Source organism: Geotrypetes seraphini, chromosome 5 (assembly GCF_902459505.1).
Source record: "Geotrypetes seraphini chromosome 5, aGeoSer1.1, whole genome shotgun sequence".
In the NCBI taxonomy this organism is placed as follows: Eukaryota; Metazoa; Chordata; class Amphibia; order Gymnophiona; family Dermophiidae; genus Geotrypetes; species Geotrypetes seraphini.
In genome coordinates, this window is record NC_047088.1 from 117,645,765 (window position 1) to 117,671,286 (window position 25,522).

At 48.8% G+C, this 25,522-nt stretch overlaps 1 protein-coding gene across 1 annotated transcript in view; it reads left to right on the top strand.

Moving 5' to 3' along the window:
• NDUFA10 (NADH:ubiquinone oxidoreductase subunit A10) overlaps nt 1–25,522 on the top strand; it is a 367,340-nt gene that overhangs the window by 214,553 nt on the left and 127,265 nt on the right. The window lies entirely within an intron of this gene.

The following is a 25,522-nucleotide window of genomic DNA, read 5'->3' on the forward strand; positions in this document are numbered from 1 at the left end:
GATATTTCCACTTGCAACAAAAGTTCTTCACCTTAGTTAGTTTTTCGAGCACGTTCCATTGCTAAACCCGAGACCAGTCAGCACTCAAGTAGACACCTAGATATTTTAGTTCAGAAGTGGCCGATTTCAACGGGAAGGAAGTGATAGGAATTGACACACATGGTTTGGTCACTGGGATAGCTTCGGATTTAGTAAAGTTGATGCTTAGGCAGAGAAAGAACAAATTGGTTAATCATGTCAATTATTCGAGGTAGTGAAGTGCCCACATCACCAATAAATAGAAGCATGTCGTCGACAAACATCGTTATTCTGGTCTCCATTCCTCCCACTGTTATGCCCCTCAACCCTTTGGACATGTGAATCTTAACAGCCAGTGGCTCAAGAGAAAGGAGAAACAATAGGAGGGACAAAGGGCAACCCCGTTGGGTCCCTCGCAATAAAGAAAACGAGTCCGTCTGGCATTTGTTAATAAGAAGCTATGCTGTGAGATTCCTATAAAGGTTAACCACCCAATCCAGGAAAAAGCCCTCTATGCTAAATTATTGAAGCACCCAAAACAAATATTTCCATGTAACTTTATCAAAAGCTTTCTCTGCTTCTAGGCTGCCAAACATGATCCCCCTCCGGGTCCGCCCCTCCCTTAAAGTCCATAGGACCTTTAAGATATTCGAAGATGCAAACCGCCCCGGAACAAATCCTACCTGATCCAGGTGAATTAAGCTCAGAATGATTATGCTCAAGCGTTTTGCCAAAATGGCAGAAAGAATTTTCATGTCCTGACTCAAAAGAGATGGATCTGTACGAGCCTACCAATTCAGGGTCCCAACCCAGCTTTGGGAGGACTACAGCATGAGCATGAAATTGCTCTGGGAGCGTTATCACCCCTGCTTGAAACTCCACACACATAGCTCCAATGGCAGTACCCACATGCTCTCGAACAATTTTATACAACTCTGGACCCATCCCATCCGGGCTCGAGGACTTTGCTAATTTTAATCTCTAAACCTGCAGAACCAGAATCTAACTGGCAAAATTGGGTCGCCCTCTCCGAGTCCACCTTCCATTCCCTCGCCCTTCTCTCCACTAAAACCATTTCCTACTCCCGTAAGGCCCCTTGACACCTCCCATACCACAGAGAACTGAAACAGAAATGCCATGCTCTGGAACGAAAATGGAAAAAATCTAAATCCCCTACAGACAGGCTCTCCTGGAGGGTCAATATTAAAATCTATAATACTGTTCTAAAAAAAGCAAGGAAAAACTTCTACGGTGACAAAATATCCAAATCCAACAATCAGAGTAGCACATTATTTAACATCTGGCGTTCCTTAACATCCAAAAATGACTCCATACTTCCCTCCTCCCCCTCAGCCGATTCTCTAGCAAAATTTTTCAACGATAAGGTCTCCACCTTGAGGCGCTCCTTCCCACCTGCAATCTCCTACAAATCTCTGATTCCAATTGACCCCAACCCTATCCCAACAGACAGATCCTGGTCTTCCTTCGAACTTGTTTCCGAATCCCTGGTCTATAATCTCTGCCTCAAATTGAAATCCTGCAACTGTACCTTGGATCCTTTCCCCTCCTACCTCTACGAGAATACTCCCCCCTCAGGCCATCTCATCTCTTACCATTTTCATAAACTCCGCCCTCCATTCGGGTCTCTTCTCCCCAGAAATGGGCCATATTTCCTTAACCCCACTACTGAAAAAACCTGAGCTTGACCCCTCTACACCATCCAGCTACCGTCCAATAGCTAACATTCCCCTTCTTACCAAGATGCTAGAGTCCATCATATTCACTCAACTATCTTCCTACCTTGAGAAATTCACCATTCTTCAACCTTACCAATACAGCTTCCGTCCCAATTTCAGCACCGAATCCCATCTGACCTTAATCTCAAAAGTTCAATTTCTCTATTCTCGCAACAAGTTTGCCGTCCTTCAATTCAACCTCTCTGCAGATTTTGATGTCGTCCATCATGATATTCTAATTTACCAACTTATCGAGATAGGCATAAACTCCACAGTCCTTGACTGGTTCTCGAAGTTCTTACGCTCCCGCTCCTACATAGTCAACATGAAGGGCACTTCTTCCTCCCCCTGGAACCCGATCTGTGGAGTCCCGCAAGGCTCACCTCTCTCTCCTATCCTCTTCAACATTTATATATCCTCCTTTAAACTCCTCCATCTCTCCCCCCTTGAAACACTCTACACTTATGCAGATGACATCTTTGTCCTCGAGACCGACCGGAACCTCACCAACCTCTCGGCGAACATACCCTCATGTATATATAACCTTCAATCCTGGGCCCACACTGTGCAGATGAAATTGAACGAATCTAAAACAAAACTTCTCTGGCTCGGCCCAAAATTGGACCAACTGCCCACCTCCATCCCACTGTCCTCTGGCCCCACTCTGCATCTTGAATATTCTAGTAAAGTTCTGGGAGTCATCATTGACACTTTCCTTCAACGACCACCTCAACTCCCTAGTAAAAAAATGTTTCTTCAGCCTTCACATGCTGAGAAAAGTGAGATCCTGTTTCCATCAAAAACACTTTGCCGTCCTTGTCCAATCCACCATCCTTTCCAGACTAGACTACTGGAACTCTATCTACTTTAGCCTAACAAAGAAAAACCTTCAAAGACTCCAGCGGATTCAGAATACCGCTGCTAAGCTTATCTTCGCAAAAAGCAAATTCGACCACGTCTCACCGCTTTTATCCAAGCTCAACTGGCTTCCGATTATCTCCAGAGTCCACTTCAAATGTGCCTGCCTCACTTTCAAGATCCTACACGGTATCCTCCCTCCCTTAATTCCTCTTTCTTGGATTCTGCCAGATCCAAACAAAAACTGAAACTTTCCTTTTCCTTTCTAAAAGGCGTTTCACTTGTAGGAAAACTAGGTTCTTCCCTCCCTTTCTGAATCACTCAGCTCTGGAACAACCTTACCTCCCCTCTTAGGAATCTGAGCTCCCTCCAACACTTCCGTAAACATCTGAAAACCTGGTTATTCTCAAAAATGTAACTCCTCCTCCCTCTCTGGTTATTCTAGTCCTCTAAATTTTCTCTTCATTTTGCCTCTTCCCTCCACTGGAGTTCCTTTCTACCCTAACTCTTGTTAACCGTGTCGAGCTTTACGAATGTAGAGATGATGCTGTATACAAACTTAAGGTTTAGATTAGATTAGATTAAACTACATATGGCTTGATAAATCTCTGGGGTGGTGATGGGCATTAAGAGAAGCCAGTTGTTCTGAAGTGACCTTGGGCAAGCTGAGGCCCCCAAAGAATAGATCATGGGTAGTATCATATGGGCCCTTGTACAACTGTAAAATTAGACAAATTGTGACCTAATGTCATCGTCAGTAGAGAAATGGTCATGAACCCCCTTTATTAAACGCTGAATATTACAAGCCTGTTGCCGGAGCTGCAACAAAGCAGCCAGCAACTTCCCAGCCTTGTTGCCCCAGCAGTGAACCTTGTATCGGTATGCATCTATGTGAGTCAATGCTCTACTTGTCAAGATATCATCAATCTGCTTACGCACCAGCAAGTATTGAGCTTGATCTAGAGGAGCCCTGGATGCCAGATGAGAGTGACGATTAGCATGGAACTGTTTAGTAAGAGCTATTAGGGCAGCCTCCTGGCACTTATGTTTACCTATAGTGTATGATATAATCCATCCTCTGAGGTACGCCTTAGCAGCTTCCCAAAAATCATGGCAGACACCTCCCCCCACCATTGTTAAGGCAGCCAAATAGGTTTTGAACACCTCATCCAGGAACAATGTAGGATTCATCTTCTACACCCGGTCTCCCGCTTCCTTCATCCAGTACAGATGGACAGTAACAGTAGAATGATCGGTAAAGACAATGTCATGAATGTCCATGCGATCCACAGTGTTCTCCCTAGGGCCTGGCGCTCAGTCCAGCTAATTTAGATGACCGCCTGGCTGTCATCTCGATCGCGAATCGTGCTGCTGCCACCACTGCTCAACATTTTTTTTTTTTTAAACCCTCTCACCGGCTTCGAGATTTCCTGGGCTGACTCAGCACAACCTGAATCAGCACAGCCTGACTCGCTGCCAAAAGTTCAGTGTTTGAGTCCTGCCTGTGAAATAAATACAAATCACTGCCGATTTATAAGCATGGGACAGCACATCAGAAGCTGATCTGAAGGGCACTCCTCATGTTGCCTCCAGTTTTGCTCGGAAGGGTTACTGAGCTATTTTACTGTTTCTTTAACCAGGCTCTGTCCTCTGATTGGGTATGTTTCCCTGTCTCCAGAAAGCAGAATAATCCTGCTGTGTTGAGTGTAAACCCACCTCCACAAAGTTGCTGGTAATACCTCTGCTCACCAGGAGATTAAAGACTGTCAGATCGTGTGGCTGCAGCGAGTCTGAGATTGAGAGTTGCGCGGGAACAGAAATCCCACCCATCCACACCTGTCCCGCCAAAGTCCCACCCGTCCCCTTGAGGAATCCCTCCATCCCCACTTGTCCCTGTGAGGAATCCCTCCATCCCCACCCGTCCCCGTGAGGAATCCCCTCCGTCCCCACCCGTCCCCGCGAGGAACCCCTCCATCCCCACCCGTCCCTATAAACTTCAGAAATAGTTATTTCATTTAATTATGCTACTGAATTAAAGGCTCTGGTAGAAACCCATTTACAAATAAGCAAAGAGACTTTATTAATTTGGAAATATTAATTGGAAAGAATACATACTTTGTAAACGGGTTTCTACCAGAGTCTCTAATGTTTATAAATTTTTATCAACACAACTAATATACTACTTTATCCTGAAGCAAAAAAAAAAAAAAAAGAATTTTTTTCTTCCTTTGTTGCCTGGTTTATGCTTTCCTCATGTTCTCATTCAGTTCCTTCCATCCACTATCTCTCTTCTCTCTGCGTCTTCCATTTGCTCTGTTACTGTGCCTCTCCCTTTCTCCCCCCTTCCAAATTGGTCTGGCACCCATCTTCTTCCCTCCGCTCCCCCCATTTTCTGGCATCTCTGTCTTCTTCCCTGCTAGCGTCTTCTCCCCCTTCTGTCTTCCCCATGTATTTTCAGCATCCTTCTCCGCCCCCCCCCCCGTCTTCCCCATGTCCTTTCAGCGTCCTTCTCCACCCCTTTGTCTTCCCCAGTGCTTTCAGCGTCCTTCTCCCCCCCTCAGTTTTACCCATTTCCCTTAAGCGTCTTTTCCTCTCCACTCCACCTTTCATCCCTTTCTCCCTCCTTACCTTCGTGGCGCTTCCCCGCCTGCCCGACAACAGAACAGACCCGGTCCGACAAACCTCCCTGCCCTATAGCCGCGAATCTAAATTACCTTCTTACAGCAGCTGGAGTATTGAAGCTGCTGTAAGAAGGTAATTTAGATTCGCGGCTACAGGGCAGGGAGGTTTGTCGGACCGGGCCTGTTGTCGGTTGGTTGGGAGATGCGCCACAAAGGTAAGGGGACCTGGCCCGGCTGTGCACCCTCCCTAAGGCTGCACCCGGGGCGGACCTCCCTCCCCCCCCCTTGGTACGCCACTGCCTTTTCCCTACCTGCTCTGCCGCAGCACACAGCCAACTGGAAGTAACATAGTAGATGATGGCAGATGACCCAAATGGTCCATCCAGTCTTTTCAGAAGGGACTCCGAGCCGTGCCTGCAAAAATCCTTTCGCGACTCACAATAAAAGTAAACCATAAAAAAATATTTTTTAAAAACAGATTAAAGGATCTGCCAGTAACAATCCCTCACTAGTACAATTTTGTAGCTGAAAAGAACAAAACCTGCGTACTCTCTGTTCTTATGTCTGTCCCAAGGCATGGACAAATAATTGCGGTAGGTTTTCAGCCTGTGTCCCATCCACCACTACTGCCAAGATTCCCTGAGCTACTGTTTCTGCCAGGATGAGGCCTTCAACCCGTTGATCCACTCAGGTAGCAATTCCTCTTCCCTCACCCCCCTTCAACGAGCGCAAATCCTACCGTGAAACAGAATGCCAGCGCAGGGGAATGAGAGAAAAGGGAACGAAAAGCACGCACTCAAGCCAAGCAAGCCTCCAGCGGCATGAGAAACTTTAAACAAACATAACTCCTTGAGACGGCAGGAAGAGAGACAAACAGCCTGGCCGGATGAGAATCCAGTACTGCCAGGGCCCAGTGAGTGACTGTGAAATGGAGAGGGAGGGGGGATCAAAGGAGACACCACATCACTCAGCTAAACACTACCACTCATTGCTTTAATTTAGTTAGAAAGGGAACGAAGCATGAAAGTGTTCTAAAATCATCCAAAATACCATCACACAGGTTATTCGAATTCTAGCTGCCTTAGGAGTCTTGTAGAAAACCCAAAAGAAGGGGAGGGCAGATGCAAGGCATGGAGGAGGTGGCAGAGATGGAAAACAGCAACAGAATTCGAAGACCAGGACAGCTGATAGGACCCTACGGCCCTTCTCGTCTCTGCTTTCTCCCTCGCTTCTCTGCAGTCTTCCCGATGTCAGCGCTGACGTCGGAGGGAGGGAGGGCTTTGCTTAAGCCCTCCCTCCGATGTCAGCTCTGACATCGTGGAAGACTTCCGTTCCGATCGGCTGTGTGCTGCAGCAGGGCAGGTAGGGAGAAGACGAGCCTCGTGGCTCGAGTACATCCAACCCCGCGGCCCTTGGAGGTGTCCCCACGGGATCCCCACGACCCTAGGGGGTGTCCCCACGGGATCCCCGTGACCCTAGGGGGCATCCCCATGGGATCCCCGTGACCCGAAGGGGGAACCCGCGGGACCCCGTTCCCGTGCAGCTCTCTAGTCTGGGACACCTCTGGGAGAAAAAAGTTTCTTTCAGTTCCGGCAAGCAGGGTGATCAAGACCATGTGGGGGTTTCTGCCTCGGGAAAGTTTAGTTTTTGATCTCTTGGATTATTACTCGGTTTGTAACGTCAATTTTTCTTGAGAGGGAGCAGAATCCAAGTTGTGCCTCTTCCACTTAAATTTCCTGGCGAAGGAAGGGGGTCGGTTTCTCTGATCTTTCCTAAGTCACAGCAAATGGCATTGACTCCCAAAAGAGGCAGGATGGCAAGTCATTATTAATCAGTTGTATGTATCTATGGGTAGCAATGAGTTTTCTCACTGGGTTCCAGTGCTGTTTGCTATTTGAACTGCGGTGCTTAACGTGTGCAGCTCAGAAGAGAGGTGGTTTTTTGTGGGTTAAAAAAAAAAAAAAATTCTTGTCCCTTACAATACAGGGAAAAAATCTTGACAAATCATCAGATGAGAGCTGCTACTTGAAGCTCCTACGATGGTATGATTTTGAAGTGCAGGGATTTTCATGCTGTGCATTGTGCACAGATGTTGGTATGAGTTAATGATTGCGCAAATGGGGCTATGTGCACGGCTGCTGTTTCCAAGTCCTGTAAGAAGGTAGAGTTTTGTCTGGGCTATTTTCAAAATTTCAGGCCAATGAAAAGTTTGTGGATGCTTTCTCTTTGATAACTGTTACACCACATCCATCATGAAACTAAGAGCACTGAGCACTTTCTCTTTGAAAAAGTCATCCAAGAAAATAAGTATTCCCATAGATTTAAACCTTCCTTTTCTGGCAAACAGCATCTGGGTAAATAGCTTAAAAAATTGCTCTCAATGCATACTTTCCTAAGTTTGGGGACTGGGTAAAATAAGGATCCCACAGACCTCGCACATCTTTGTGGCATGGGGTCTGCAGGGCATTTTAACACCCACAGACCTCACGGTTCCCGCTCACCCTTGAGGTAAGCAAATTTTTAAGGATGTGAGGTAGAGATCCGCGAGGTTCATGGGGCCTGCAGGATCCTCATTTTACCCAGTCCTCTAGGTTTGTGTGTTGTCATTATGCATGTCATGCACAAAATACATATTTTTTGTGTTGTTTTGGGGGACACGAGTGACTAATACTTTTCTTGGGTCTCTTTTTGGTATCAAACAAAGTTGTTCCTTAAGAATCTTCCTCTTGTACATGTTCTTGCCCTAGATGGAAACACCAGGGATGGACTGTCATAGGGAAGGAAGGGCAGAGAGGGTGAACAGTGGATGCAAGGGTCAGAGAGAGGGTGGACAGTAGATGGAAGGGGTAAAGAGAGAGAAGGCAGAGGCTGGGTGAAAGGGGCAAAGAGAGATGATAGATGTTGCATGGAAGGGAGTGAGGACAAACACTGAATAGAAAGAAGAGAGCGAAGACAAGATGATTAAAGCAGAAACGACAAAAGGTAGAAGAAATTTTTTTTGTTGCTTTATGTAAAATCAAGTAGTATTGTAACTGTATTGATTAAAGTTTATACATAGGAAATGGAAATAAGGCAGTTTTTTGGGACTAAACCCCTTTCCTTAGGTCAGGACAGAATACCATAACAGCAGTATAATGTACTGTCTTGAAGAAAGATTTGGCCTCTGAAACCTAATTGAAAAATGGATTAGTCAAAAAAAATGGTATTTTCTTATTTCTCATTATTTGTTTTATTTCTATTTGTTAATTTGTAAAGTGGTGATTGTTATGTAGCAGTTTTTTTCAAATTTACATCTACTGTCTTTATATTTTGCATAGTATTAGGGGACATGTCATGATTTCTGTGGTGTTGCATTGTATGCAGAGTCAGGTTTCTTGGTTCAGTTTAACTTTTTGTTTACATCAGTGTTTTTCAACCTTTTTACACCTATGGACCGGCAGAAATAAAATAATTATTCTGTGGACCGGCATCGTTCCGTGGACCAACGGCTAAGTCGTAGGCCAGACCCTGCCCCCATAATAGTACTAATTGTAACACTATTTTTTCCATTCATTTTTCACAGATACACAATATAATCTTTATTAACAACACATAATGGTTAACCACAAAATTAAACTACACAAAGCACACTGACAGCAGATGTAAATTCTCAAACTTGACATAATTCAATCACTAAATTCAAAAATAAAATCACTCCCCCCTACCTTTGTTGTCTCCCTCCCTCCATGCTATGCCTTACCTTCTGGCCTGCTCCCGCCTAGCCGTTTTATGCCGCCCCCGGTGTTATCTTCAGGCCGGCTTCCTCTTCCTCACTGATGCAGTGCACAAAGCTGCGGGCAGCGGCTCCTTGCACGTCCCACGCCTCATCTGGAAGCCTTCCCTCTGACGTTGCGACGTCAGCGAGAAGGCTTTCGATTCAGGCACAGGACGTGCGTAGGAGCCACTGCCCATGGCTTTGTGCACTGAATCAGTGAGGAAGAGGGAGCTGGCTCAAAGATAACGCCGCATCGATCGCACCGTGGACCGGTGGTTGAAGAACACTGTTTTGGGCCTGATGCACATGCTGGCCCTGTGGACCGGCAGGAAATTTCTGTGGACCGGTGATTGAAGAACACTGGTCTACATAGTTCTATTTTTAGTTTGTGATTATTCCATATTGGGCAAGGGTGTATCTGTGTTATCCCAGGACAAGCAGGAAGCATATTCTTAACGCATGGGTGACGTCACCGACGGAGCCCCGGTACGGACACTTTTAACTAGAAAGTTCTAGTTGGCCGCACCGCGCATGCGCGGGTGCCTTCCCGCTCGACGGAGGAGAGCGTGGTCCCCAGTTTCTTCGTTTCTGCGGAGCGAAGAAGATGCATGTATTTTTCAACGGCCGTTGAAATATCGGATTTTGCCTTCCCGCTCGCATTTTTGTCTTCCTTTTTCTTCTTTTACCTTCGGGTTTCTTTTTCGTTTTAAATTCCAAAAAAAAAAAAACCCAAAACTTTGTTTTCTCTTTATTTTTCGAACCGGCCCCGGCGGGGCCTGTTGTCACCATACAGGCCTCCGGTTTTGATTTTGCGGAGGCCGTGTTTCCCTTCATGCCCCCTCAGCCGGGCTTTAAGAAGTGCCAGCGGTGTGCACGCCCGATATCTCTCACTGACCCGCACAATTGGTGCCTACAGTGCCTGGGTCCAGAGCATCGGGCTGACACCTGCACCTGCTGTGCTACTCTTAAAAAACGTACATTAAAAAATAGACAGATCCAACAAAATATTCTTTTCGGCACCGGATCTGCCATGGAATCAGCCGCGCCGTCAACGGCATCGCAAAAGTCGGCACCGACTACTTCGACACCGCCTGATCCTTCCTCGGGGTCGCTGGCACCAGGTAAGCCGGCTAAGAAGCCTTCCACTTCTCTTGAGCGCCCTCCTGCCACACCGGCGACGCCGGTCCTCCCGGCATCACGCCGACCCCGCAAACGCTCCGCCCTGATTTCGGTGAGTGCCTCGTCATCGGCCTCCTCATCGCCGGGGCATGGAGCGGCACCTATGGTACTGAAAAAGAAAAAAGCGGTACCGGTGCCCCCTCTGGACGACCGCATTGCGGCCATACTCCAAACCCAACTGCAGGAGCAACTACAACAACAACTCCAGCACTTGTTGCCCACACTGTTGGCCCCACTCCTTTCGGTACCGGACCGGCCCGAGCCTCGCACCACACCACCGGTGTCGACACCATCGGTACCGTTGAACACCTCCATGCCGGTACTCGCGGCTGAACCACTTCATCCTCCGGTGCAACCACGCTCTGATGCCGACCCTCCCCGACATCGAGACCAGTCCCCCTGAGACCAGGACCGGCACCGATCTTCCTCCCCCGATACCGTCTCGATGCGCTCTGGCAAATCCCTCTCTAAGACTCGCCATACTGAGCCATCCGCACCACCGTCCCGTCCCGCGCATACCGACGTCAGGGACCCGGACTTATGGGAAGAATCCCCACCCGGTACCGATGATGAGGCTTCATCAATGGACGAGGAACCATCGATGGTCGATACCAGTTCCAAACCTGAACAGTCCTCATTCACAAAATTTCTACGAGAAATGTCGGCAGCTCTGTCTATCTCTTTGGAGTCCGACTCTAAGAAGTCCCAGGCTTTCCTTGACGCCCTGGACTTCGAACAACCCCCCAAAGAATTTTTAAAGTTACCCGTCCATGACATCTTACGGGAAACTTTTTACAAAAATTGGGAAAACCCTCTCACGGTACCGGGTGCACCTCGAAAACTGGATAGTTTATATAGGGCCATTCCTATCCCGGGGTTCGACAAACCTCAACTACCCCATGAATCCCTTCTAGTGGAGTCCACTTTAAAGAAAACCTAGGGCTCCAGTGTTTATGCCTCTACTCCTCCTGGCAGAGAGGACAGAATGATGGATAAATTTGGCAAGCGCCTTTATCAGAATTCCATGCTTGCCAACAGAGCTAATAATTACACCTTCCACTTCTCCTTCTATATGAAGCATTTGGTGCAACAACTCTCCTCCTTCCAAAAGTACATCCCTGAACGCAAGGTCCCGGTTTTTCAACAACAACTTTCCAGTTTGCTCCAACTCAGGAAATTTATGGTGCGCTCCATTTATGACTCTTTTGAGCTGACCTCTCGAGCATCTGCCATGGCTGTTGCCATGAGGCGCTTGGCCTGGCTGAGAGTTTCTGACCTCAATATTAATCACCAAGACCGCCTAGCCAACGCACCTTGTCTTGGTGATGAACTCTTTGGGGAGTCCCTGGACTCAACTACCCAGAAACTCTCGGCACACGAGACCAGGTGGGATACCCTGATCAAACCTAAGAAGAAAACTCCTCCTGCTCGCCCCTACAAACAGCAGTCTTCCTATCAACGCAGGTTCTCGGACAGACCTCTCAACCTGCCTCAACAACAACAGTCTCGCCGGCCTCGTCAGCAGCACCAGACTCAGGCACGTTCACAGTCTCACCCACCGACCAAGCCTCTCCCGCAGTCAAAACCATCTCAGCCCTTTTGACTCTTTTCTCCAGGGCATAGCCAGTCTCCCACCATCCTTGCCTCTTCCTCAGCTGATAGGAGGACGTCTTCAACTCTTCCTCAACCGTTGGGAGGCCATCACATCAGACCTGTGGGTCCTCAGCATCATTCGCCACGGCTACTCTCTCAATTTCCAGACTCTTCCACCGGACAATCCTCCCATAGAGTCTGTTTCTCACTCCTCTCAATCCCCCCTCCTCCTGAGGGAGGTCCAATCCCTCCTTCTTCTCAATGCCATCGAAGAGGTACCCCCAGACCAAAGGGGTCGGGGATTCTACTCCCGCTACTTCCTGGTTTCCAAGAAGACAGGAGACCTCCATCCCATCCTCGATCTCCGGAACCTCAACAAGTGTCTGGTCAAGGAAAAGTTCAGAATGATCTCCCTTGCCAAGCTTTACCCGCTTCTCTCTCAACACGACTGGCTATGTTCCCTAGACCTCAAAGAGGCCTACACTCACATTCCAATCCATCTGACTTCACGTCGCTACCTCCGATTTCAGGTACAGCACCGCCACTATCAATACAAAGTGTTACCCTTTGGCCTCGCATCATCACCCAGGGTGTTCACCAAGTGCCTTATTGTGGTGGCGGCCTTCCTCAGGTCTCACAACCTCCAGGTGTTCCCGTACTTGGACGATTGGTTGGTGAAAGCTCCTACGTCTCCGCTTGTGCTGCAAGCCACACAACACACCATCTCTTTCCTCCATCTCCTGGGGTTCGAGATCAACTACCCCAAGTCGCATCTGCTTCCCACACAGCGACTTCAATTCATTGGAGCAGTTCTGGACACCACTCTGATGAGGGCGTTTCTTCCCACCAACCGACAACGGACCCTGCTCCATCTCTGTCGTCAGGTGCTCCTTCATCACTCCATCCCAGCTCGGCAGATGATGGTCCTCCTAGGCCACATGGCCTCGACGGTCCATGTACTTCCTCTGGCACGACTCCACCTCAGGACACCTCAGTGGACTCTAGCCAACCAATGGTCACAGACCTCGGATCCTCTTTCTCATCCCATCTCTGTGACATCGTCTCTTCAGCAATCTCTTCAATGGTGGTTGAACTCCTCAAATCTTTCCAGGGGTCTACTCTTTCATCTGCCCCCTCACTCCATGACCATCACCACGGATGCCTCCCCCTATGCGTGGGGAGCTCACCTGGGAGATCTTCGCACTCAGGGTCTCTGGACCCCTCAGGAGCGTCTACATCACATCAATTTCCTGGAACTCAGAGCCATGTTCTATGCTCTCAAAGCCTTCCAGCACCTTCTCTACCCTCAGGTCCTTCTTCTGTGCACAGACAACCAGGTCGCTATGTACTACATAAACAAGCAAGGCGGCACCGGATCTCCCCTCCTCTGTCAGGAGGCCATCTGCATCTGGTCCTGGGCCACAGCCCACAGTCTCTTCCTCAAGGCTGTATATATCCAGGGCGAACAGAACTCCCTGGCCGACAATCTCAGCCGCATCCTTCAACCTCACGAGTGGACTCTGGATCCTCCCACACTCCGCTCCATCTTTGCACGCTGGGGCACTCCGCAAGTGGACCTCTTTGCAGCTCCTCACAACCATCAGCTGCCCCAGTTCTGTTCCAGACTCTTCTCTCCTCACCGTCTGGCCCCGGATGCATTCCTGCTCGACTGGACGGATCGGTTCCTCTATGCCACAGGTGTCAAAGTCGGTCCTCGAGGGCCAGAATCCAGTCGGGTTTTCAGGATTTCCCCAATGAATCTGCATGAGATCTATTTGCATGCACTGCTTTCAATGCATATTCATTGGGGAAATCCAGAAAACCCGACTGGATTCCGGCCCTCGAGGAGGGACTTTGACACCCCTGCTCTATGCCTTTCCTCCACTACCTCTGATGTTGCGGACATTGTTCAAACTCCGCAGGGGCAGAGCCACCATGATTCTCATCGCTCCTCGGTGGCCTCGCCAACACTGGTTCTCCCTCTTGCTCCAGCTCAGCTCCAGGGAGCCCATTCCTCTTCCTGTGTTTCCTACTCTACTTACACAGCAGCATCAGTGTCTACTGCATCCCAATCTGTCCTCGCTCCACCTGACAGCTTGGTTTCTCTCGGGCTGACCTCTCCAGAGAACCTGTCTCAGCCTGTCCGTCGTATTTTGGAAGCCTCCAGGAAACCGGCCACCCTCCAATGTTACCATCAGAAATGGACCCGGTTCTCCTCTTGGTGTCTACTTCATCATCACGATCCCGCCTCATTGGCGGTAGAAACTATACTGGACTATTTGCTTTCTCTCTCCGACGCTGGCCTCAAATCTACCTCAATCAGAGTCCACCTCAGTGCCATCACTGCGTTTCATGAGCCTATCCTCGGAAAACCTCTCACGGCTCATCCCCTGGTTTCCCGGTTCATGAGAGGCCTCTTCAATGTCAAACCACCGCTGAAACCTCCTCCAGTCGTCTGGGACCTGAACGTGGTTCTCTCAGCCCTCATGAAACCTCCATTTGAGCCTCTTGCCACAACTTCACTCAAATTTCTGACATGGAAGGTGCTTTTCCTCATTGCCATCACCTCTGCCAGGAAGGTTAGTGAGCTACATGCACTGGTCACTGACCCACCTTTCACGGTTTTTCACCATGACAAGGTAGTTCTGCGTACCCATCCTAAATTGCGTACCCATCCTAAATTTCTTCCCAAGGTGGTCTCGGACTTCCACCTCAACCAATCCATTGTGTTACCTGTCTTTTTCCCTAAGCCCCATTCTCATCCTGGGGAACAGGCATTACACACGCTGGACTGTAAGCGTGCCCTTGCATACTACCTTGACCGTACCAGGGCTCACCGCTCGTCCCCTCAGCTCTTTTTGTCCTTCGACCCTAACCGTCTAGGTCGCCCTGTCTCTAAACGGACGCTTTCTAACTGGCTTGCTGTCTGCATTGCGTTTTGTTATGCTCGGGCCGGTCTCTCACTGGAAGGTGCTGTCACGGCCCACAGGGTCAGAGCTATGGCTGCTTCTGTGGCTTTCCTCCGCTCCACGCCCATCGAGGAGATCTGCAAAGCTGCCACTTGGTCCTCAGTTCACACATTCACTTCTCACTATTGTCTGGATGCCTTCTCCAGATGGGATGGGCACTTCGGCCAATCTGTGTTACAAAATTTGTTTTCCTAATGGCCAACCAGCCCTCCTCCCTCTCTGTTAGCTTGGAGGTCACCCATGCGTTAAGAATATGCTGCCTGCTTGTCCTGGGATAAAGCACAGTTACTTACCGTAACAGGTGTTATCCAGGGACAGCAGGCAGATATTCTTATGACCCACCCTCCTCCCCGGATTGGCTTCTTAGCTGGCTTATCTTAACTGGGGACCACGCTCTCCTCCGTCGAGCGGGAAGGCACCCGCGCATGCGCGGTGCGGCCAACTAGAACTTTCTAGTTAAAAGTGTCCGTACCGGGGCTCCGTCGGTGACGTCTCCCATGCGTTAAGAATATCTGCCTGCTGTCCCTGGATAACACCTGTTACGGTAAGTAACTGTGCTTTCTGTGTGTATGAAAAGGACATGGCTTTCTGTTAGCATCGACTGTACAGGATCAATTGACTGTGCAGAATCTGGCTTTAGTTTTACAATGCATGTGCTGGTGTTCTAGTGCTCACTGCAGTGTTTAAGATGCTGCCTTTTCCTAGGTGCACCCTTGTTGTGTGACTCATGGATTATTACTAAAAATATCTTTTTTTTATATAGAGAAGGTTAAAAAAATGATCAGCACTGGCTGTCATATATACTAGGTATGCCACTGGATTTAATGACCCTATTCTAACTTTACTGTTGACTTAGGCGTTGTCCCCCCCCCCACCACCACCACACACACACCTACTATAAAGAATTAAATTAAAGTTGTATTAACATCAAGCAGCTTTCAAATGACATTATAAGCAAATAAAAATAAAATATTTTTAATACATTGCTAATTATTACCTGTATCTTTACCTAAACTGTTTTGCCCTAGCTCTCACTTTGATCTTTTATCTACTACTTTTTTATTTTGCTGTAGTGCAATCACACAGGTCTCCTTCAAGGCTCAGTAACATCTCTCTATAATCTATAAATTATGTGGAAGTGGGGATCACATCTATTTCATATCCTCAGTGAGACCTCAGGAAGGAACCTAGTGATCAAAACATTATTAGAGGTGCTGTAGAGCCGTTTCTTGTATGACTGGATGAGCTACATTTATCTTTTTTTTCTTAGTTGTTTAAATTCATGCAGAAATAAATGGCTAGATTGAACCCAATGACTTCATTAACACATTTCCCTTTTTTAAACCTCTATACCAGGGGTGTTCAACCCACGGCCCAAGGGCCGCATGCGGCCCCGTGAAGTATTTAGTGCGGCCCCGGTCGAGGGCGTTGCAGTGTTTTCCTCTGCTGCACCCGGGTGTTTGCCGGTTTCCTCCTCTGTCTTGCTGCAGCATTTGCGCGTTTGTGCAGCCCCAGAAACATTTTTTTCAGCCAGTGCGGCCCAGGGAAGCCACAAGGTTGGACACCCCTGCTCTATACCATTTGAAAGAGGGTGCATATCTAATTATTCACTTCTAGAATTGGATACTTCTTAAATTTAGTAAAAATATTTGGGCACTTGTCACCTTAAAAAAGGAAGTCATATTGAGCATTGGAAAACAATAATAAATATCTAATAAAAATAGTATACATTTAGGGCTCATTTTACAAAGGTACGCTAGCGTTTTTAGCGCACGCACCAGATTAGCATGCACTACCCGAAAAACTACCGCCTGCTCTGGAGGAGGTGGTAGCGGCTAGCACGCAGGGCATATTAGCACACACTATTCTGCGCATTAAGGCCCTAACGCACCTTTGTAAAAGGAGCCCTTAATTTTCCCCACTACCAAATTTCCCCGCCCCACCCCACCCTGTTACTTTTTCATGCCACCCGGCTGGAAAAAATTTCTGGGGAGAACACTGAAATATATCATTGTTATTACCTAGAGCAGACAACAGGTCATTTCTCACCATATGCTGTGGACCCAGCCATAAAATTTTGTTTTATCTGTCTTGATCTCCAATTTATGCAAAATTACCCAGTGTTCCATTATACCAAGAGCTGACCTTAGGCTACTCAGATCTTTATCATTATTACACAGAAGCATATTTGTATCATTGAAATGCTTCCGGATAAATCTTGACATGCTAATGTAATTTGATAGTCCGTATACAGACTCTTCCTCTGTAAACCGCTCTGAACTGCTTGTGGTATTGCGGTATACAAAAATAAAGTTATTATCATCCCAAGACAAGCAGGCAGGTATTCTCACTAATGGTGACGTGATGCAACGGAGCCCCGATGCCGACGCTTCTTTGAGGAAAACTCGGAAGTTTCGAATCACCCGCACCGCGCATGCGCGAGTGCCTTCCTCATCAATGCACCGGGCGTGTTTCCTCAGTTCTTGCTTTTCCGCAGAGCCGAGAAGTCCGTCTTCGACTCTGCGCAAAGTTTCTTCGCTTGTGCCTTCTAAGTCCGCAGTTTTGATTTTAATTGATCATAATCGCTGATTTTCATCGTGTTTTATTGTTTAAAAAAAAAAAAAAAAAAAATTTCTTTGTACCGTTCGACCGGGCAGGCCACATGGCCGCAGCCCCGCGGCTTCGATCTTGCGGCGGAGCTTTTTCGGCCTATGTCCCAGCCTATCATCAGTTTTAAAAAGTGTGACAAGTGCCAGCGTGTGATCTCGCTAACGGACCCTCATCGACACTGTGTTCGGTGTCTTGAGCCTGAACACATCCCGAAATCGTGCCGGTCTTGCTCCACACTCACCGCACGTGCTTTCAAGCGCCGTTGTGTCCTGTGGGAATCGCTCTTCATGGAGTCCTCGACGGAGCCGTCGACCTCAAAGGGACCCGCACCTTCGATATCACCCGCAGCCCCACAGTCTTCCACCTCTGCGGCACCGAGTCTCATCAAGCCCGCCTTGTTTGTTCCGGCTCAGACTCAAGTGCCTGCTGTGATGCCTTCCTCAACCTCCTCAGGTCAGGTAGCCCAGCAGCCCATTCCCCCAGTCGTGTTGAAAGTGCCCAAGGCCTCGAAGTCCAAGCACTCACACGCTGCTCCGAGGGAACTTGAGGCCTGCGCAGATGGTCCCATTTCAGATGCGGATCCATCCTTTTCACTGCCATATATGCAACATCGCTTTAATTGTAAAAACGCTGTAATATGTAACTTTACTGTAAATGTATGTAACTTCGCTGTTAATTTTCATTGCCATTTATGTAACATCGCTGTAAATGTAACAACGCTGTAATATGTAACTTCGCTGTAAATGTACAGTTCTCTTCTATTGTTAACCGCATAGAACTTCCATGGTATTGCGGTATACAAGAATAAAGTTATTATTATTATTATTATCCTTGCCGGCCTCGTTCCAGACCATGCTACAAAAGCACTTCATCGAGCTCTTTACCACGATGGGGCCTCAGCTTCTCTCCCAAATCCAGCCTGGGCACACGGAGGCCTCCCGCGAGGTCGAGCTGCCTCCAGTGCCTCAGTGGGGAACACACTCAACAGAGAGCAGAGTCTCTGCGAGTGTCCAGTCTGGCAACAATGCATGCATTGCAAGGAGCAGAGTCTTTGCCCATGCCACCTTTGGAACCGACGCAGTCGATGCAAGGAGCAGAGTCTTTGCGAGTGCCTCCGTTGGAGCCGAATCACTCGATGCAAGGAGAAGAGTCTTTGCGAGTGCCTCCGTTGGAGCCGATTCATTCAATGCAAGGAGCAGAGTCTTTGCGAATGCCTCCATTGGAACCGATCACCCCGATGGGGTTCGATCCTCTACGGCAGCAACCCCTGCTTCGATCGACCGCTTCCAGCCCCATCCACTATCTAGGGGCCTCAACGAAGCCTGCCTCGCCCCATCCATCGAGGCCAACCTCTCGACACCGATCAAGGCATTCCTCGAGACAGTCATCCAGGCACGCCCCGCCTTGGCGGAAACAAGCTTACCCGGAGAATTCACCTCCACCGAGGCCAGAACTAGAGGACACAATGGGATCTTCCTCACCATCTCGATCCCTGTCCCCAGCGGATCCGGAAGCCTCGACCTCATCGAGCCCATCACGGAGCCAGGCAACGGCAGACTAACTGTCCTTCTCCTCGTTCCTCCGACAGATGGCGGAGGACATGAACATACCATTGAACACGGGTTCCAAATTCTCAAAGGAATACCTGGAGACTATGCGCCTCCCTCAACCACCCACTGAGTCCCTTAAGCTTCCGTTGCACAAGCTTCTGGACCAGACGTTCGTTCGATGCCTCGAGACACCTTACTCCATCTCTGCTGTCCCGAGTAAACTGGACACCAGGTACCGCATGGTCCATCGCAAAGGGTTCGACAGCTCTCAACTCTCTCTCCAGTCCCTGTTGGTGGAGTCATCATTGAAGCGATCCCATCTTCCCAGGTCTACGCTGCCGTCCCGCCTGGCAGAGAAGGGAAAACCATGGACCGATTCGGCAGGAGAGTGTACCAGAACTCTATGATGGCCTCGAGAGTTCTGAACTACAACTTCCACTTCACAACATATTGGAGTTCCTCCTATCAGTATTCCAGAAGTTTATGCCCTACGTGGACACGAGCGCACACTTCGAGTACCAAGAAGCGCTGGCCTTGCTATCCCAGCTCCGGGTACAGTTGATGCAGTCCTCGTACAACGCCTTTAAGCTCGCGGCTCAGGCAACAGCGTGCTCAGTGGCCATGCGCCGGCTGGCATAGCTGAGGACCATCGACATGGATCCCAACCTCCAGGACAGGTTCGCAAACGTTCCCTGCGTTGGCACCAACCTCTTCGACGAATCCATCGAGGCGGTAACCAAGAAGCTATCGGACCATGAACAATCCTTCCAGTCCATCCTATGTCCGAAGCCCAGGCCTGCTCCTCCTCGCCAGCCTCGCCCGCCGTTGGTATACCAGCGGCGCTACCCTCCAAAACAGGCTCCCCCCAGTAGACAGCCTGTGAAGAGACAACACCCGCAGAAACACCAGCATAAGCCTCAGCCACCGGCTGCACTTAAGGCTCCCCAGTCCTTTTGACTGTCTCAAAGAGGACATTTCCTCCATCGTCCTCCCTTTCTCAGTAAATCCACCCATCGGAGGTCGCCTCCTTCATTTCTACCACCGATGGACGATTATCACCACAGACCTCTGGGTTCTCTCCATCATAAAAGAAGGATACTCCCTTCAGTTCCACCAAGCTCCTCCGGAGCACCCACCAAGAGAGTATCCTTCCAACTTGACCCAGACCGCCCTTCTTCAGGAAGCTCAGGCCTTGTTACAGCTGGAGGCTGTCGAACCGGTCCCCCAGGACTAGCAGAACAAGGGGTTTTACTCCCGATACTTCCTTGTTCCAAAGAAGACAGGTGACCTGCGACCCATTTTGGACCTCAGGGTACTTAACAAATATCTGGTCAAAGAAAAGTTTTGCATGCTGACCCTGGCATCACTGTACCCCCTCCTCGAGCAGAACAACTGGTTATGCTCACTGGATCTCAAGGAGGCCTACACTCATATTCCAATTCATCCAGCCTCCCGTCAATATCTCAGATTCAGGGTGGGACACCTTCACCTCCTATACCGAGTGCTACCCTCCGGCCTGTCCTCGTCACCCAGAGTTTTCACCAAATGCCTGGTTGTGGTGGCCGCAGCACTCTGGAGCCATGGCCTCCAGGTGTTTCCTTAACTGGACGATTGGCTCATCAAGGATTCCACATCTCAGGGAGCCGCTCTTGCGATCCAGAAGACAATTTGGTTACTGCAACATCTGGGATTTGAGATCAACTTCCCCAAATCCCACCTGCAACCTTCCTAGACTCTTCCCTTCATTGGAGCGATTCTGGATACTACCCAACTCAGAGCGTTCCTCCCGCCCCCACACAGGGATGCTCTCCTTCATCTCTGCCACTCAGTGTCCTCTTGCATGTCCATCTCAGTGAGATAAATGATGGTCCTTCTAGGCCACATGGCCTCTACAGTTGACGTGATTCCGCTTGCCAGACTTCACCTCAGGATTCCCCAGTGGACCCTGGCGTCCAAGTGGTCTCAGATGTCCAAGCCTCTGACTCGCCTCATCCGGGTCACTCCTGCTCTACAACAGTCTCTTCACTGGTGGATGCTATCCTCCAATCTTTCCAGAGGCTTGTTATTCCACATCCCTCACCACCAGAAAATCCTCACGACCGACTCGTAGACTTATGCCTGGGGGGCCCATCTGGACGGCCTCGGTACCCAGGGTTACTGGACCAGCACGGACCGCCAGTGCCACATCAATCTCCTGGAACTCAGGGCGATCTTCAACGCTCCAGAATTTTCAACATCTCCTTCGCGACCAGGTTGTCCTCATTCGCACAGACAACCAGGTCGCCATGTACTATGTGAACAAGCAGGGAGGCATGAGATCGACCTCCCTCTGCCAGGAAGCTCTGAAGGTGTGGGATTGGGCGACGTGCAACAACACCTTCCTCAGAGCGGTCTACATTCAGGGGGCGGACAATGCTTTAGCAGACAGCCTGAGCTATCTTCTGCAACCTCACGAGTGGACCCTCAACTCCATTTCCTCTCATCCAAAAGACTCTAGTCAAGATGAAGTCAGACCATGCCACCATGATCCTGATTGCTCCACGGTGGCCCAGACAACCTTGGTATTCCCTTCTACTTCAACTCAGCAGCAGGGAGCCATACCTTCTGCCAGTCTTTCCATCTCTGCTTACACAGTATCAAGGATCTCTCCTTCACCCTAACCTGCAGTCTCTACACCTGACAGCTTGGTCCCTCTCAACGTAACCCCTCTACAATTTTCCCAACCGGTGAGGGGGACATCCTGGAAGCTTCACGGAAGCCCACTACTAGGCAATGCTACCACCAAAAATGGACTAGATTCTCTGTCTGATGTGTTTCTCAACGCCAGGAGCCTCAACACTATTCCTTGTCTTCAGTTTTGGACTATCTTTTGCACCTGTCTCAGTCTGGCCTCAAGTCTTCCTCAATACGAGTTCACCTCAGTGCAATTGCTGCTTTCCATCAGCCTCTCCAAGGGAAACCCTCTATCTACTCATCCAGTGGTTTCCAGATTCATGAAAGGGCTGTTCCATGTCAGCCCTCCCCTCAAACCACCTCCAGTGGTTTGGGATCTCAATGTTGTTCTTTCACAACTTATGAAGCCTTCATTTGAACCTCTCCACAAGGCTCACCTGAAGTATCTCACTTGGAAAGTGGTGTTTCTCATGGCTTCACTTCTGCCTGGAGAGTCAGTGAGCTACAAGCCTTGGTTGCTGACCCGCCTTTTACAGTATTCCATCATGACAAGGTGGTTCTCCGCGCACACACACGAAATTCCATCCTAAGATTGTCTCAGAATTTCATCTCAACCAATCCATCGTCCTTCCAGTGTTCTTTCCGACAGTATCCACTCTCACTCTGGAGAATCTGCTCTTCATACTGTGGACTGTAAGCGTGCTTTGGCTTTCTACCTAGAACGCACCAAACCTCACAGATCTGCTCCTCAACTTTTCATCTCCTTCAATCCAAACAAGTTGGGACACCCCGTTTCCAAGCGCTCCATCTCCAACTGGATGGCGGCTTGCATCTCATTCTGCTATGCCCAGGCTGGATTGCCCCTTGACAGAAAAATCACAGCTCACAAGGTCAGAGCGATGGCAGCTTCTGTAGCCTTCCTCAGATCAACACCGATTGAGGAGATTTGTAAAGCTTCCACTTGGCCCTCGGTTCATACCTTCACTTCACTCTATTGTCTGGATACCTTCTCCAGACGGGATGGACAGTTTGGCCAAACAGTACTACAAAATTTATTCTCCTAAGTTGCCAACTCTCCCACCATCCCATTCTGGTTAGCTTGGAGGTCTATATCCCCTCTTGGCTCACAACGATTGGCTATGCTCTCTGGATCTCAAGGAAGCCTATACTCATATCCCAATTCACCTGGCTTCCTGTAAATACCTCAGATTTCAAGAGGCTCATCACCACTATCAATACAAGGTCCTACCTTTCGGCCTAACATCTTCTTCCAGAGTCTTTACCAAGCAATGGTGGTAGTGGCTGCAGCCTTGAGATCTCAGGGTCTACAAGTCTTCCCTAGCTAGATGACTGGCTCATAAAAGACCAGCAGCAGGAAGCTATTAACCTCTATAAAGGGAGCGAGACTCAGACAAATGGTATTAGAGCCCACTAGGGATCGGGCGATACTAGACCTAATACTCACCAACGGAGAAAGTGTCACAGAGGTCTCGGTAGGTGATACATTGGCCTCCAGTGACCACAACATGATATGGTTCAACCTCAGGAAAGGTTTCACTAAGTCAAGCACATCAACCAAGATCCTCAACTTTAAGGGCACAAACTTCGAAAGCATGGGAGATTTCGTCCATCGGGCACTGCAAAACCATGCCGAAACAGATAATGTAGAGATAATGTGGTCAACTCTGAAATCAACCTTACACGAAGCAACCAACTGCTACGTCAAATCAGTAAGTAAACGGCGAAGAAACAATAGACCACAGTGGTTCTCTGCGGAGATCTCAGACCTCATAAAAAAGAAGAAAAGAGCGTTCATCATCTACAAACAATCAGGGAAGCGAGAATCCAAGGAAGACTATCTGGCCAAGTCAAAAACGGTCAAAACGGCAGTCAGGGAGGCCAAACTCTGAATAGAGGAGAACCTTGCAAAGAACATCAAGAAGGGCGATAAATCCTTCTTCCAGTATATTAGTGACAGAAAAAGAAACACAGATGGGATAGTACGCCTTAGGAAACCCGACGGGAACTATGTAGAATCGGACTCTGACAAAGCCAAACTTTTAAATGAATACTTCTGCTCGGTGAGGCGCCGAGATCCGGCCCTCAGCTGCCGACGAGGGAAAACTCGGAAGACCCGATTCGAAATTTCGAGTTTACACCCAGCAGTGTCTACGAGGAGCTATCAAGACTCAAGGTGAACAAAGCTATGGGACTGGACAAACTACACCCCAGGGTGCTCAGGGAGTTGAGAGACGTCCTGGCGGAACCGTTATCTGCGCTCTTCAATCTTTCCCTAAGTACAGGAAGAGTCCCGTTGGATTGGAAAATGGCTAACGTCATTCCATTCCACAAAAAGGGATGCAGGACGGAGGCTGAGAATTATAGACCGGTGAGTCTCACATTGATAGTGAGTAAACTTATGGAAACACTAATCAAACGCCAATTGGATACGATCCTGAACGAGAAGAATCTACGAGATCCCCATCAATATGGTTTCATGAAGGGAAGGTCCTGCCAATCAAATCTGATCAGTTTCTTTGACTGGGTAACAAGAAAGCTGGATATAGGGGAGTCCCTGGACGTCGTGTACTTGGACTTCAGCAAAGCGTTTGATAGCGTCCCACATCGCAGGTTATTGAGCAAGATGAGTTCGATGGGACTGGGTGAAACATTAACCGCATGGTTAGGGACTGGCTTAAAGGTAGACTTAGGAGGGTAGTGGTAAACGGTACCCTCTCCGATACGATGGAGGTGATCAGTGGAGTGCCGCAGGGCTCGGTCTTTGGCCCGATCCTATTTAACATCTTCTTAAGAGATTTGGCTGAGGGGCTTCGAGGTAAAATTACATTATTCGCCAATGACGCCAAACTATGCAACATGGTAGGCAACCGCACAACAGATGAAAGCAGAGTGCCCGACAAAAACTCAATGCCCAACAGCATGATGCAGGACCTACTTCTGCTGGCGCATTGGTCAAAGGCTTGGCAACTAAGTTTCAATGCCAAAAAATGCAAGGTCATGCACCTTGGCGGCAAAAATCCATGCAGGAATTACACCCTAAATGGTGAGATCCTAGCAAGGACTGTAGCAGAACGTGACTTGGGGATGATCATTAGCGAAGACATGAAGACTGCCAATCAAGTGGAGAAAGCTTCATCCAGGGCTAGACAAATCATGGGCTGTATCCGTAGAAGTTTCGTCAGCCGTAAGCCTAAGGTCATAATGCCGTTGTACAGATCCATGGTGAGACCCCATCTGGAATACTGTGTACAATTCTGGAGACCGCATTATCAAAAAGATGTGCGGAGAGTTGAGTCGGTTCAGCGAATGGCCACCAGGATGGTCTCAGGACTCAAGGATCTCCCGTATGAGGAACGACTGGGTAAGCTGCAGCTGTACTCACTCGAGGAACGCAGAGAGAGGGGGACATGATCGAGACGTTCAAATATGTCACAGGCCGTATCGAGGTGGAAGAGGATCTCTTTTTCCTTAAAGGACCCACGGCAACAAGAGGGCATCTGTTGAAAATCAGGGGTGGGAAATTTCATGGCGACACCAGAAAATATTTCTTCACCGAAAGGATGGTTGATCGCTGGAATAATCTTCCACAACAGGTAATTGAGGCAAGCAGCGTGCCAGATTTTAAGAAAAGATGGGATTGGCATGTGCAATCTCTTCATGGAGGTAGTTAGGGGGTGGGCCATTAGTGTGGGCAGACTAGATGGGCCGTGGCCCTTTTCTGCCGTCATGTTCTATGTTTCTAAGCTGTGCTTGTAGTGACGAATCGCACCATACTGTTTCTCCAGAACTTGGGGTTCAAGATCAACTTTTCCAAGTCCCAGCTTCATCCATCTCAGAGGCTCCAGTTCATTAGAGCTCTTCTTGATACAACTCAGCTGAGAGCGTGTCTTCCTCAAGAGTATCGGGACACTTCAGCTTTCTCATCAGATGGCCAGGCAAA